This window comes from Ambystoma mexicanum, chromosome 2p (genome assembly GCF_040938575.1).
Source record: "Ambystoma mexicanum isolate Mex_15411 chromosome 2p, UKY_AmexF1_1, whole genome shotgun sequence".
Taxonomy (NCBI): Eukaryota; Metazoa; Chordata; class Amphibia; order Caudata; family Ambystomatidae; genus Ambystoma; species Ambystoma mexicanum.
The window spans coordinates 281,408,628-281,422,361 of NC_090923.1; positions in this window are offsets into that span (position 1 = coordinate 281,408,628).

Genomic DNA, 13,734 nt, shown 5'->3' on the forward strand with positions numbered 1-13,734 from the left:
AGTGAACGGCATAGAAGACTTCTTAAGTAAAGATGTGATGGGTAACACTCTTTGGGAGAAGTTTGGAATGAACTTCCGATAGAAGTTAGCAAGACCTAGAAACTTCTGTACTTCTCTTACTGATTTCGGTGAAGGCCAATTTAGAATAGATGTGACCTTCTGTGGGTCCATCGAGATACCCCTGCTGGAAAGGATAATCCCCAAATAGGAGATGGAGGATGCAGAAAAAACACATTTGTTCAGTTTGACGGAAAGATGATTGTCTTTGAGACGCTGAAAGACTTCTCTGAAATGTTCTTTGTGATCTTCTGGTGTACGAGAAAACACTAAAATGTCATCCAGATAGACGATAGTAGTATGGCATAGTAGATCTGAGAATAGGCGTTGAAGCGTTGAAATATGGAAGGAGCATTGACTAAGCCAAAGGGCATTACCTGATATTCAAATAGTCCGAATGGAGTCCGAAAGGCAGTCTTCCACTCATCTCCTGCTTGGACTTGAAGTAAGTGATATGCGTTCCTTAGGTCAAGTTTTGTAAAGATGGTGGAACCATGTACCGCTTGTATTATCTCTGTTATGAGAGGCATGGGATATCGGTCTTTGATGGTTACTTTGTTTAGTCTCCGGTAATCTATGCAGGGACGTAGCTCTTGTGACTCTTTCTTGGGTATGAAGAATAACGAGGCCCCTGCCGGAGACTTTGACGGTCTGATGAGTTCGTTGGCTAGATTCTTGTCCAGGTATTCCCTGAGATAGCGTCTTTCTTCCATAGACAGGGGAAACATCCGACAAAAGGGGACCAGGGCCCCTGGCATGAGATGAATCCCACAGTCTTCGGGACGGTGTGGAGGCAATTCCAGAGGTATCTTTTCTGTGACTACCTCGGTGTACTCCTGAAGATAAGTGGGCAGACAATGAACAGTTCTGGACTCACAACAACTTGATGTCTTGACAACCTCGAATCTAGGTTCCGGTAGGCATTCAGACTTACAGATCGTAGAGTGAAAACTAAGGAGATTTCTTGTCCAATCTATTTTGGGATTGTGTTTCCGTAACCAGCCAATCCCAAGGATGATAGGGAAGTGGGCAGCACGGATAAGGTTGAATGAGATCTTTTCAGTATGTTGTTGGACCGACATCATTAGTTCTTCCGTGGTGTGCGTTATTAAGCCAGAGCTTAAAGGTTCGCCGTCGACCCCCTCCACCTTCTGGTCCTCCTTCTTGGCAATGCGAGGCACACCCTTCTGAGTGGCCCAATAGGTATCCATGAAATTGCCGGCGGCGCCACAATCCAATAGGGCCTGAGCCTGAATCTCCGAGTCGCCCAGTAATAGAGTTACTGATAGAATCATGAGGCGAGCATCTTCTGGGATCGCAGGTGTAGAGACCGAGAGAGTAACATAAGGACTAGTAGAAGCCCCTCGGAAGTTAGTCCTAAAACTCACCGAGGGCGATCGTTTCCCGACCGTCTTGGAGGGACATCTGGGCAGTCCCTAAGTAGATGAGTAGAAGCCCCGCAATACATGCACAGGTTTCCTTCTCTACGCCTCTTTCGCTCCTCAGGTGTAAGTGGAGCACGAGTAGTCCCTATCTGCATAGGTTCTTCTCGATTGGATCTTGGAGAGGATGTAGGGATGGGAGGAAGGGGATCCACAGGGAGAGACACATAGGGTTTGGATTTCCTCTTCTCAGCATGTCGTTCGGTCATACGAAAATCAATACGAAGTGTAGCAGTCACGAGATCATCAAACGTTGTTGGCCGAGCGATCCGGGCCAGTTCATCTTTGAGGTCCTCTCTCAACCCACGTCGAAAGATTGCATACTGGGCTTGTTCCTGCCATCCTGCTTCAGAAGCAACCTGTTTGAAGTTCGTGATGTAAGTAAGCAAATCCGAATTACCCTGACGTATATCCAGTAAATCTTCAGACGCCAAATAAGTACTCTCGGTCCGTAAGAAGGTTTGTTGTAACAATGTTTTGAAGGCGTTATAATCTTGCAGCACCGGGTCGGTTCGGTTCACTAGGGGGGTGGCCCAAGCAAGGGCATTGCCAGTCATATGTGTAATCATAAAGCCAATGTTGGCGTGATCAGAGTCAAAAGTCTGCGTACGAAAAGAAAAGTGAAGATTACAAGCGTCCAAAAATTCTTTAACCCTTTTGGGGGCCCCATCGAATTTGCCAGAGACTAAAGGAAGAGGAGGTAGATCTGTTGAAAGATGCTCTCTTTCTGTCACCCGCTGTTGGAATGCAGCGTTGGCACCTTTTAGGTTCTGAACCTCTAAGTTCAGGTTCTGTACAGCGGCTATCAGTTCTTGAATCTGTTGAGGGGTTGCCATATTGATATTGGGGCGTTGCAAACTATCACAAAGGTCAGCAATGTCCTCTTCTTCAAATGAAGTTTCAGTCTCAAAACCCTCCCCCTCCTCCTCACCTCTGTCTTTTCTCCTGATTTTCTTTCCTTCCTTGTTTCCTGGTTTCTCTTTTTTTTTATGAAGATATGGACGGCCACGAAAGGACGCCACAGCGACACCGTATAGGTTAGGCGGTGAAAGATCCTCCGTGACCGTCGGATGAGGGGAAAAAGCCAAAGGCACAAAAAACCCCTATTGGAAGATTTCAGGTTGTGCTCCGTAAGCAGGTTGGGTAAGCTTCACATGAAGGACCAATGTCCACAGAAACGGAAGGCGAAGACAGTCCAATGAGCAGGCAAGGTCGGTACACAGGGAGATGAACAGTTCACAATAACGGAAGGCTGAGGCAGTCCAAATAGCAGGCAAGGTCGGTACACGGGAAGATGAACAGTTCACAATAACGGGAGGCAGAGGCAGTCCAAATAGCAGGCAAGGTCGGTGTTTAACCACAGCGGAAGGCAGAGGCAGACCTAAAGCAGGAGAGAGGAGGGAAGGAGGGTAGAGCAGAGTAAGAGTAGATAGAGAAAAGAGGAGGGCAGATGGGACGAAGGAGAAGGAGAGAGAGAGAGAGAGAGAGTGAGACGGGAAGAAAAGGGAAAAGGAACGAAAGTAAGGAAAGAAAGAAAACAGCGGGAGCGGGCGGAGGTAACACCGAAGGCTTCCTAGCGTGGCAAAAGCAAGCGAAAAACCAGGGAGCGTTGCAACGCGTACGCGACCCGGAAGCAGAAGGCTAAAAGCTCCCAGTCGCGTACGCGAGCGGAGAAAGACTAGACCTGCAAGCACGTAGGTGAGAAAGGAACGTGACGGCAGGATCTACGGCGGACCACGTCGATACCGATCCCAGACTCGCCATCTACCCCACGATGTGACACAAACACGAGATGTTTGGAGTTTCCAGACCTACTTCCCATTAGCCAATCAATTTAAATGTGGGAATGGTGTGATCTTTTGGGAGTTTCCTGAATAACCCTTTGCAGATGAAGCTCCTTCCATTATTCAGGCATACTCTAGCGAGCACCAGCACCTCCTCCTCATTTAAGTGAAAGGGGAAAAGGGGAAAAACAACGGTGTGCCCTTTTTCTGAATGTCCATCAGACTTTGAACAGGTTCTTCCTTGTCTGGTGTCACAGACTTAAGGTTCCTTCTGATTTTGGACTGGTGTAAATTTAAAGGGTGTTCACTTATAGCGTGGATTGCCACTTAATACTGGGAGGAAGATTGATTTTCAGAAATGGAGAAGGGTGCCCATCACCAGCTTGTTCTCCTACAGAGATGACAGTGATGTCTGGGACTTGGTTATTCTTGAAATGGAATTCTACCTTCTCAGAAAGTTGATCAATTAAATGACAGGTACCATTCATGCTTACATTATTGGTACTCGGGCCGGTAGGACCTTCTTTACACAGCCGATCAGGAGATGGTTCCCCATTAAACAAGGTGTTCCCTCTGGAGTCACGACTATCAACGGATGTTTTAATCGATGTCGCCCAATTTTTATTTCCAGATCCAAAGTCCCTTCAACGGAAATATAATTCCTGTTGAAATCTTGGAGTTGTCTGGGAAGTGGTGTGAGGGGAATTTGGTGATCCTCCCCGTCCTGGGTTTAGTTGGTCAAAGGCCTTTTTGGACAAGAGGGTGGCTTGGGGTCCAGTGTCCACCACAGCTGATAATACACACTGACCCTGCACCTTGACCGGTGCATAGGATCTGCCTTCTTTCTCCTCCAGGGTACAAAGAAAGTGTGAGTTATTTGCTAGGCCGGTGGTCATTTTCTTAATATTGAACTCCGACACTGTGTGATCTTGGGCAATTTTCAGTGTCGGAGTTCGGGAATCTGTAAAGAAAATGTTACAACTAACAATGGGTGCATTTGGGGGATCCTCTTTCTCCTCTGATTCTTTACTGTCCCCCTTTTTCTGGGGGCAGTTCTCCAAAACTGTTTGCTCCTCTGATTCTTTACTGTCCCCCTTTTCCTGGGGGCAGTTCTCCAAAACTGTTTGGGGGAAGGACACCTCTGTTTCTATTCTATCTGGCTCACAGTTAGGGGGTTGAATAGTTACTTCTTTTGGGTCAGTCTCTATACTTACCCTGTCCCACTCAGGGTATTTTGGGACCCATTATTCTTTGGGAGTAACCCCTCCCCCCACACCCACCTCGTTCCTGAAAGAGAAGATTTCCTTACCTGAATCCTCCAGGGATTCTTATCTTTCAAAGGGGATGATCCAGAGTTCTTCCACAAAGTGGGCTTTTCTTTGACCTCTCCTTCTTACCCTTTGCCCTTTGGGTTCTAACATTTCAGGGGAGAAGAGTCACTTTCAGGCTGAGAGGTTTCTAGGGGTTCTGTCTGGGTGAGAAATAAAGCTTCCACTAGGGCTTGTTATCTCCCCTCCACCCAGACCCCATCCTCAGGAACCTGTGGTTTGTCGGATGTTTTCTCCCATCATTTACACCCGGGTCATCTGCTGTGGGTGTTGGGGCATTCTGGGAAGCAGGGTTAGACTGAGCCGTCAGCATGCCCCCCAGGTCGGTCAGTTGGTGGACCTGTTGCTCCAGCTGATAGACCTTTTCTGGGTTGTATGGAGGTATTGAGTCATACTCTGCAGCTCCTGAAAAGGCTAACTGACCCTTCTCCCAAAGTAGCTGGGTGCTGGAAATTCCCCCCATAATTATCCATCCTGAATCTCCCTTCTCCCGGGTTCAGGGATCTATTGTCCTGGAACCGGGGAGAGAGAGGAGGTTTATTCTGGAAGTTCTGGTTCAGGGGATATCTGGGGAAGAGGTTCAGATTGGGCGGATTGATACTTCTCTCCTGAGGGAAGTTTGGAGCGAAGTTTCCCGGGGCAGTACTTACCTGATTGCCCCTCTCTGACTCCCTTGTGCCGGGGGAGTATATACATACCCCAGGATTGGTTTGGTACCCTTGTACCTAGGGCTTACATAGGTGGCCGGGTTAGTGGGGTATTGGTCTGAGATCCTGCTGACTACCCCTTCATTTGGCTGGGTCAGAGTGACTCCTCTGCCTTTCATTCTGCTTGTTGGCAGAAGGAGTATGTTTAGCCCCCACCCCCGTCACCAGAACCAATGGAGGGGTAGTTTGTACCTCCGCCACGTTTGCAGCAGCAGGGGTGTTAGATGGTTTGTAGCTTCTGGACTTCATAGATCCTGGTGGCCAGTTCAATTACCCAATCCAGGGTCCTGTGCTCATGAAAATCACGCACCAACTGAGTCATTATGTATTTGGGGAGCGCATGGAAATATATAGTTATGAATCCCCTATTATTGATGCTCACCCGCTGGGCAGTCAGAGCAAATGCCCGCTTTAACTCCTGAACAAACTCCCTAGGTGCCTGATCCACCCCACATTGCAAATTATATGCAGCCTTACGGGCCTCTTGAGGGTTCCTATGTGTGCATTTGTTTTCAAAATGGCTGTCCAGTAGGTGGACCATTTATAATGATTCTGCAAAAGAAACTGGAGGACTCAGGAGAGCACGTCCATTTCACCAACTCCATACAATTTACATCATTTTTAATTCCAAATGAGGATATCATGTGTTCATACAATTCTAGATGTTCCCAAACTGAATACTTAGCTTTTTTATGGTATGGGTCATGAAGCTCTTTATGGCCTTGAGCTGTCCAATTGGGTCTTTGACAAAAATCTTTCTTTGTTTCCCTGTCTTCCTTTTTCTCTGCACCTGAGTCCATTCACCTTCTGACCCAGAGCTGCCATTGGTATTCCATTCCCTATATTCTAGGTGCTGCCTATCTCTATGAGACTGGGAATACCTCCCAGAACCACAGGGTCAGAACAGACAGACTCAACTGTGTAGTGTCCCCCATTTCAGAGAGTCTGGGGAAATTCACCCCTGTCCCTGAATGTAAGGAGGTTTTTAATATGCCCCTCCTGGGCTGAAGCTTTGAAGTTCTTCTCCAGCGAAGCGAGCTAGGTGGTCTGTCTGAAATTCTTTTTAAGTCCAACTCCCTCATTTTCTCAACAAGGGAGTTTTCACTGGATTATTCTTGACTTCCCAGGACACACTGGTCCGGCCACCTTCCCTTCTGTTTGATAGAGGGGAGTACTCCTCAATCTCAGATGAAGACTGGCCTTTTTTATTTTTTATTTTTATATAGTTTGTTTACAAACTTTTAAAAAGGAGGAAAGAAAGCAAAGAAAAGAGCAAAGACAAGTACATTTCCTTTTTTCATAATCAACGTTGTGCATTAATCCAGGTAGAGAGGGGCATGGCATCTTAAGTCCTGCCAGTCATACCTGTACTGGTCTAATCGGCCCTATTTGGATCTTCATGGACCGCCAGTCTCTTTTCTAATGCTTCTAAGAAAAAAAACAATGCATGTACTAGTTGAACATCCACTCCTTCAAACATCCTTTTCCACCAACATTCTCCAGACGAGGAGGGTCTTGCTGCCAACCCTTTCCCCATTAAAGTTGTTCTCAACTCGGATAGTTTAGTACAGTATAGGGTCAGGTGTTTTAGTGCCTCGTTTCCTATTTCACAGAATCTGCACAAATAATTCAACTTTGTAGGTGATTGTCATAAGTTCTGAACTTCTTTTGTTAAAAATAAGTTCAATCGGAATTTCATATAGGTTCTTCTCTTGCTAACAAATGGGAATAATTCCAGGTATTTCGGGATTGTACTGCGGGTCCAAGCTTCCGCAGCAGCAAAGTTCATCCAACGATGAGCATTTCTGGTATCGCAAGTTTCGCACCAATCAGCTTCCCATGGTTTCTTTTTTACTTTATTCGGGTTCTGTAGCAATGTTTCTTAGCCCAAGTTCAGTTGTTCTATTAGGTTTATGCACCTACTCTCCATTCTTCCTGTATCGAGTCAGATGGAACTCTTTCTCCAGTATGTCTCAGGATTTTAAATTGCGGAGATCTTTAGTGCCAATGATCTTCCTGTATAGGGCCAGAGTATTCCATGACACTGTGGCGTTAATAGATGTCAGGCCTAGTTCATATCTCGTACAAGCATTGGGGGTCCCTTTCGGTAGATGCAGGATTCTATTCCAGTATAGATTTTTACACCACGACCATGTTGCGTGCGAGCACCTCAGCATGGCCTCGGCTCCAGAGATTAAAGATGGAACAACCTTTGCTTTGTAGTATTCAAGGGCTGGTTTTATGGAGAATTTTCCATATTTTTTGTTTATCATAGAACCTTGAACTGCCAGGAGTTTACATTTCCTTTTGATCTTTTGGACCATAGGTTCGTCGTTTATGTGTGAGCTAATCAGGACTCCCAGGTATGGTACCTGGCTAACAATCAATTGGTTTACCACCAATGTCCCATTTAAATTTCTTCCTTTTTGATGATTTAAGTCCAATAAGGCTTTGGAGAATAAGGATCTCTGTTTTTGCTGGATTTATCACAAGACCATTTTTAGCAGTGTATGGTTCAAGTGCCCTCAATTTTTGTTGTAGGCCAACCAGCGTTACGTCAATCAGAACAATATCGTCAGCATACAGAATGTGCCCAATATGGGTTCCGTTAATGTTCCGCAGAAAGTCTCTTGCTTTGTCTAGATCCCTCTGTACGTCAGAGATATAAAAACTGAATAGGGTCGCTCCCAACGGACACCCCTGTTTCACAACCCATGAGGTCTTTATTGCCGTGGACAGTGATCCTTTGTGGTCTAGCCTGATTTTGACAACCATTTCTGAGTAGAGTTCTTGTACAGCTTTTATTAGACTCAGTGGACATTTGTGGTCTGTCATTTTGGTCCAGAGCAATTCACGGTCGATGCTGTCGAAGGCATGTGCCAAGTCGACAAAGGCCAAGTAGATCTTTGTTTTTTTCTTTATATGAACAGGTTGAGCGAGCAACCGATTCCCTTTATAAATCCCGTTTATCGAATGTCCAATGCGTCTACACCCTTGATCCAAGTTGTTTAATGGTTCAAGACTTGAGTTGCAAAGATTTTGCCAATCATGTCTAGTAGCGCTATTGGTCTGAAATTTCTCAGGTTGGATCGAAGACCTTTTTTGAAAATGGGCACGATCAAGGCACATTTCCATGTTTGAGGAAGCCTTCCTTCTTTTATGATGTTAGGGAACAGGTTATGACAGAAATCGGCCCATTCCTCCGGGTTTTGCTTTAGCGTCCAGTTGGGAAGCCCGTCCGGGCCTGGAGCTCTGGACAGACTTAATCTTCTGATGTTTTCCAAGATGTCATCTTTGGTTATCTAGAAATCCCACGGGCTGTGATGTTCCAAGCCATGATACTGCCCGTTTCCTTGTTTCTTAAAGAGCTCAGTGTAATGGGCAATCCATTGGGTCTCAGTGACCAAGTACACCTGCAGAGATCCTTGAGTGCACTCTGTGTTGTTTATCAAAGACCAGAAGGATTTTTTTTAATTATTTATTTTAGTATTTGCATAGCGCACTGCAACCCGTGGGCATAGAGGTGCTGAGAAGAATACGTATGCAGGCTTGCTTGAGGGTTACAAGATAGTGGCCCATTACAATTAATAAAACAGTTACATCGAATACAGTAGGTTACAAGTCAGGTGCAGTAAGCATAGACAGTCGTAAACTGAGACAATAGGGGGAGGCAATTTTAGGCAAAAAGCTTAGTCTTCAGAGCTTTACGGAAGGTTGTGTGTGATTCCATCATCCTGAGTTGGGCAGGGAGGGTGTTCCAGTGACTTGCAGCCAAAGTAGGGAAACTGGAGCCACCGGCTCTGATTCTTCGTGTGTGGGGAACAGTGAGGCGATTGGCATACGCAGAACGTGACGGTTTGGCGGGTGTTTTTATGGTGATCCTCTGAGCTACGTAGGTAGGTGGCAGTCCATGGATGCATTTGTGTGCAATGGCCAATGTTTCGAAAATGATCCTTTCTTTGACGGGCAGCCAATGGACCTGCCTTCTCAGCCCAGAGATGTGCTCTCTGCGATCTATACCCGTTGCGGCCCTCAAGGCATTATTATGAGCAACTTGAAGTTTTGACAGGTTTTTTTGGGAGGTGCCGGCATAGAGTACGTTACAGTAATCTAGCCTAGATCCTATAATGGCCCTTGCAATGGTGATGCAGTTGTCTTGTGATAAGAAAGGCCTCACTGCATTAATTAGTTTGGAGTGGTAAGCAGCTGAGGAAGCGATGGCATTAACCTGTCTGTCCATGGTCATGCTAGGTTCCAGGTATACGCCTAGAGTCTTGATGGCTTGGGACACGGTAATGGGGATGTTGTCTATTGTAAATGCGCTATATTGCGCATCGAGTTTACTGAGTGTGGTTGTGGATCCAATTAGCAAGAGCTCTGTTTTCTCGCTGTTTAGGCACAGCCAGTTTTCAGCCATCCAGGACTGGATTGTAGAGTAGATGCGATTGAGAGTATTCGTGTCTGTCTGGTAGTCACCGGTCAGAGGTATGGGCACCTGTGTGTCATCCACATAGTTGGTATATGCGATGCCCATGGAACAGTGGCCTCGTGAAGAGGTTGTAGAGAATTGGTGATATGCAGGACACTTGAGGGACACCGCATTTGATAGGCTAGGGAGAGCACCTGAGGAGTCGGAGAACATCTTCCTCACTCTCTCTTTGAGGAAGGATGATATCCATTTGCAGGCTTTTGGGGAGAAGTTGGCAGTGGAGGACAGATGATGACATAGGGTCTTGTGATCTACCAAATCGAATGCAGCTGATAGTTCTAACAAGAGAAGGAGAGCAGGCCTGCCGGCATCTCTTAAGTCAACGATTTGATTTTTGAGATCCAGTATGGCAGTTTCTGTGCTGTGCCGTGGTCTGAAGCCAGATTGGCCCTAGGAGCTGGTTTTCTTCCAAGAACTTTTGAACTTGCAGGTAAACTGCTTTATCAAGAATCTTTAGCAGGAAGGGGACAGTAGTGATTGGTCTGTAGTTCCCTGGGACCATTGCGTCCAGGGAAGTTTTCTTTAGGATTTGGAGTTCTTATTTGTCAAGATCTTTAGCATCACCTAAGCGTCTTTTTGTAAGATTAGGTTTTTATGCCCCCGCATTTATACTCTGTACGCTAATTTGGTTCTTTTCATTTCGAGCGGTCTCTCTTGGGTATTATTTTGCTTGGCCTCTCTTAGAGATCTCCTCAAATCCCTTTTTCTGGCCACGATTTTATGGTCATAAGCATGTTGATGCCGGAAGCCTTTTTTACGCAAGTCAGGATGCTATTTGGAGTATTTCTCTAATAGTCTCGGATATTCAATTTGATCCCAGGATTGGGGTTCGTCGCTAGACTGGAGTGTTGTTTATATCGCTGTGATGTCTTCTCTATTTATTGCGTTAATCTTCACATTCCATGATTCTTTTTTTACACAACCTAGCCCAGTGATTTTAATGGTTACCAAGTTATGATCACTTTATTCCATTGGAATTACTACAAGATCAGTGATTTTCTCGGCAATAGCATTTGATGCATAGAAGTAATCCAGTATCAACGCTCTAAGCCCTTGGGACCATGTGGCATTTGGAGGGATAACTCCTCTGGTGTTTCCATTTAATAAGGTTAGTTCCCTCTCCTCCATTTCGTCTGTCTATGCTCTTATAATTTGATAAGGGTCTTTCGCTTTTCTTTTGATTTTTTTAGTAGCTGCGTTTTCACGTTTAAGTTGAAGGCATTCCATGTTTAAGTCTCCACATAAAATTATGTTGGGGGCTGAGCTGTTTCCATTATGCAGTCAATAGTATTGCAGATTAATTCAAGAAACTCCGATTCATCAGTAGCCGTGTGCTGCCAGTAAATATGTATAATGTGTAAGATCATTTTTTCGTGTAAAGTGCTCTCTTTTATTTCAATGGCAGCGAACTGCAGGTATGCAGAGTGGTTTACAGATTTAATTATTTTCAGGTTTTTGGATTTTTTAACCATTATTATTTGCCCTGACATTGGTCTTCCCATGGCTTGTTTAATTGCAGGGTTCAGGGCTATTTCAAAACCTGCAGCGCAGGGTGACTCTTGAGGCCAAGTTTCCTGCAGATAGATTACATCTAGTTTCTCTAGCACACCGGTAGATCTTCCAAAGAGGTAGTTGAAACCTCTCGTGTTCCAAGAGCCAATCTGTAATAATGCGTTGTTCCTGTCATTTTGGCATTGGAGATCTTCGCAACTATTTAATGCCCCGGCTAACCAGCTCCAGGTTTCTCGGTCAGCACAGGCGTTTTCCACTCTGTTTTCTATGCAGGGGTCGTTAGCAGCAGTTGAGGTGTTCTTTGGAGTGATTTTGATGAGTTTCATTGGGCTTTCACAAAAGATTGAGTCCAGCTGATGAGCTGGAGAGGGAGGGACATTTTCAACAACCCGAATGGAGGCCACGGGTGCCAAAATCGTATTCCCTGACTGAGCGTTGGGTTCGACATTCTTTTTGATCCTCTGTTTCCATTTAGTGTGTAGTTCTTTAGGGGTCTTTCTTGTAACATTCTTTTCCCGGCACAAACTTCCCTTATGTCAAAGCCTAAGGAGTTTAGATCGGAGTCGCAGGACAAGATCAGGTTATAGATGATTCTTGAGGGAATGTGCAGAAGTACTCTGTCAGTCACGGACTCATCTACAAATTCAACGATTTTTATGTCATCTGATGACACTGCTCGTAGTTTGGGTATATGACCGAGCAACTAGAGAACATTTAATTGGTTCAAAATTAGTGAATCCCCCAACCTGAAAATTCTCTCAATCAGGAGACGATGTTCTACAGATGTGTTAGGTCTCTTACTCGTGTTTGTAAAGTCACCGCTAGCTTGTGGTCTCTTATTATCTCTCCTGTCTTGACGTGGATGACCTTGAGGATCAAGATACTTTTTCTGAATTTTTTGGAGTCCCCACTTTGATTTTTTTCATCTGTTTCAGAAATTGTCTTATGTTTAAGAGCCTTTTCGGCTTCCTTTTGGGGATGAACTAGACCAGCTGTAATGTCTGTTTTCTTCGTAGCACTGTCTCTTTTTTCAGCGATTGTCATAAATCGCTTTCTTCTTCTTCGGCTCGATTCAGAGTTTCGAGACTTTTCAGGTAGAGGGCTTATGAATGTACATGGTATTTTCATGGCTACTTCAGGCTCCTACTGGTCTTGATACTGATGCTCGTTAGGCAGTTCAGATACAGGGTCAATAACAATCTCAATGTAATCTTCTTCATCCGTTTCGATATCAATCAGTTTATTTATTTATTTATTTATTTATAACATTTGGTTATACGCCCAAACCCTTGGGTATTACGGTGTAGGTTACAAAAATATTTGGTGCTTCAATGAAATTGGATAACTTAGTACATATTGACAGGTTGACAATCATGACATTTTTCAAATTTACTTAAATCTTGGATAACAATTTGAATACATATGTTTACAGAAATTAACATTGATGAACAATGTATGCATTGGCTGAAGTTGTAATGCTAAAGGCTTAGGGTTCATTGATATTTATTAAAGAGCCTGATTTTGAGGACTTTCTTGAATTTGGGAAAGGATGGCTCAGGTAAATAGTTCCAGATTCTAGGGGCTGCTACTGGGAAGCTGGAATTGCCTGTTCTCGCATTTTTGGAGTGGGGGGTGTAGAGGATGGTGTCTGAGTTGGATCTGAGTGATCTGGATGTAGTTTTGCGAGATATGTATTGCTTGAGATAGCTTGCCGCTGTGCCTGTGATACATTTATGTGCTATAGTGAGGGCTTTGTGTAAGATCCTGGCTTGTATGGGCAGCCAATGGGCTTCTCTCTTATGGTGGGAGATATGCTCCCTCTTTTGTCTATGCCTAGTGCTGCGTGCAGGGCTTTTTTCTGGATAAGTAGCATTTTATTTAGTTTTTTTTTTAGATCCCTAATAGCAGAATGTTGCAGTAATCGATTTTTGCTAGTATGAGTGCTCTGGCTAGGGTGGTACAATTCTGTGGTGTGAGAAGGGGTCTGTTTAGGGCGATAAGTTTGGCTGTGTATGTCGTGGATGACGAGAAGGCATTAACGTGTTTGAACATGGTGAGGCTTGAGTCTAGATAGACCCCTAGGATTTTGACTTCTTTAGATATTTTGATTGAAGTTCTGTCAATGACTATGTCTGTGTAGTTTGAGTGTAGTTTGCTTAACCGGTCTGGGGATCCTACAATCAGTATCTCTGTTTTTTCTCCATTGAGGCAGAGACTGTTTGTCGCCATCCAGTTCTGGATGCTTGAATAGATTTTGTTTATGGTAATAGTGTCTTGTTCGAGGTTGCCAGAGATGGGGATAAGTATTTGTGTGCCGTCTGCAAAGTTGGCGTATATTACTCCCATTGCGTCGAGTGCTGTAAAGAGTAATTTCGTATATGCATTGTAGAGTGTCAGGGAGAGGCAGGATCCTTG